This window comes from Ursus maritimus, unplaced genomic scaffold (genome assembly GCF_017311325.1).
Source record: "Ursus maritimus isolate PB19 unplaced genomic scaffold, ASM1731132v1 scaffold_19, whole genome shotgun sequence".
NCBI classification, from domain to species: Eukaryota; Metazoa; Chordata; class Mammalia; order Carnivora; family Ursidae; genus Ursus; species Ursus maritimus.
In genome coordinates, this window is record NW_024424341.1 from 47,930,445 (window position 1) to 47,933,070 (window position 2,626).

A 2,626-nucleotide genomic window follows, 5' to 3' on the forward strand; every position below is an offset into this window, starting at 1 on the left:
TATATATATGTCAATTCTTGAGGGGCACCTGGATGGCTCAGTCAGTTAAGTACCTGCCTTTGGCTCAGGTCATGATCCCAAGGTCCTGGGATCAAGCCCTGCATTGGGCTCCCTGCTCAGTGGAGAGCCTGCTTCTCCCTCTCCCTCTGCAACTACCCCTGCTCATGCTCTCCCTCTCTCTCCCTCTCTCGTTCTGAAATCTCTCTCTCAAACAAAATCTAAAAAAAGGTCAATTCTTGAATACTTGTTATACAGAGTATTAAAATAACATTCAAGGATAATAAAATATTCTTCTGAATACTTCTTCCAAAAATACACCCATGCAAAACAAGCATACTATAATGTAATGATCAGTGAAAAGTGGTTATATGCCATAATATATGTAGAAATTAATTATATGTTAATCATAATAAAAAATAATAAACCACTTAGTGACCCAAGGTGAATCCAGAAATAATTAATAAATATGTTCATTTGTTAAAAAATGTATATAGACTTCGGAATTCTAAAGAGCTCACCCGTAGGAGAAAAAGAAAGAGGCTGAATTTCAGGAGAAGCACAAAATATCAAAAATGGAAAATATGTTGAAATCACCCATTGTGAATAAAATCTGACAAATATGTGATATTATAGAGATTAACAATGGGGGACTGTGACATCAAAACGGCAAAGAAGGGAACTCCAGGAGACTCCAGCAGGAGATGAACTACCAAACTGTCAGAATGAACTTTATAGGAACCCTGGAAATTAAGCACAGGATTCCAGCAACAAGGCACACTCTTAATCAAGAAAAAGGTAGCTGACTCTGTGCCCGGCACCCCAGCTAGGAAGTGGCCTTGAACACAGCAGTCTGCAAGGGGTACAGGCTTCCCAAACACACGGAACAGATGGGCTCTTCAAAGAATTGTGACTGGTTATCTGCTTGTTTTTTTGTTCTGCCTGCTGGCTCCCTGAAGGACTGGCTCAAACGCTGTCTGGCCTAGCTCAGATCTCTACCGAGGTGGAGGTAATAACCAGGGGCCATTCGTCACAAACATTTAAAGGTAAGTCTAGTAGCCACTGCCACCTAGGGCAGGGATGACAACTTGCACAAACAATGGACAAACTGAAAACCCTGAGGAAGACACTGGAGAGGGAGGTGCGCTGGGGAGTAAGGCTCTGAAAATCCCCCACATGTTCCAGGGACCCCAGAAGGCTGCAGGCATGTCCAGGACCAGACACCTGAGAAAAGACCTGAGAAGCCCCCAAGCACATACCTCCTGCTGACCAGCAGATCCTGAGCAAGCAGAAGTGAAGGATAAGGCACTGTTGTCTTAAACTTCTACCCTGTGTGTTTCCTGCGCTCCCCAACACACACACACACACACACACACACACACACACCCCTCATCTACAAAGAGGGAAAAGTTGATTTGTTTTGTGTTTGGATCCAGCGGTTTCAGGAAATCTGCTGAATCACCAGCTGACCAATAAGCGAACCAAAGGCATCATCAATGGCTACACAATGGCTAACAAAGAAAATACATCACACAAAATTTGTTGAGGGAAACAAACACACACACAACAACCACAAGAGACATAAAAAAAAAAACCCTTGGAAGGGAGAATATTACTATTTTCAAAGTTTCAACATATTCAAAATGTCCCGTTTTTAACAAGAAGTTACATAGGAGACCACAGAACGATAAAGCAGGACCCATACAGAAAAATAAATATTAAATACATAACAAAACCGGGCCCTAAGCAATCCCAAGTTTTGGACTTCCTAAATACACACTTTAAATCAACTATTTAAGCTAAAGGGAATGATGGACAAAGAATTAAAAAGCAATCAGGAAAATACTGTATAAATAAACAGAGAATATCAATAAAGAGACAGAAGGTGGAAAGAGAAACTAAACACTTTCTGAAACTGAAATGTAAAATACCTGAATTGAAAGATTTCATAGAGAGGTTCAATATCAGGTCTAGTGAGGTGGAAGGAAGATTCAGCAAACTGGTAGGGAGATCTGTTGAAATTACCGTGTCTGAGGAGCACGAAGAAAAAGACTGAGTATAAATGAGCAGAGTTTAATGGTGCTGCAGGACAACACCATGTGGGCCAACATATGAACAATGGGAGCCCCAAAAAGAAAAGAGAAAGAGAAGGAAGCAGGAGGAATATTGGAAGAAATCTGGTAGACAATTTCTTAAACGTTAAAAGACAAGACTCCACGAATCTAAGAACTCAGTGAACACGCAATTAAGAAAAACTGCAACAGAGACGCACACTGCAACAAATCATAATTGATATGTGAAAGAGAAAAGGTATGAAGAGAGATCTTGGAAGCAGGAAGGGAGAAGCATCACGTACAAAGGACACACAGTAACTTTCAGAGCTGATTTTTCAGCCAAACCGTGAAGTCCAGAGACAATGGGATAACATATTTAAAGTGCTGACAAAAGAAAACAAAACAAAAATCCGTTAATTAATTCTATCCCCAGAAACACCATCCTTTGAAAATAAGGGAAAAATTAGGCTTCCAAGAGAAACAAAAGGTGAGGAAGTTCCTTGTAAGTAAAACAGCACTATAAGAAATGAAAGATGGAATACTTCTTAATTTATTCTCGGAGACCAACATTACTT

General features: G+C 40.4%; 1 protein-coding gene across 1 annotated transcript in view; it reads right to left on the reverse strand.

Moving 5' to 3' along the window:
• Window positions 1-2,626, reverse strand: part of LOC103657336 (zinc finger protein 677-like) — a 16,352-nt gene that overhangs the window by 1,992 nt on the left and 11,734 nt on the right. The window lies entirely within an intron of this gene.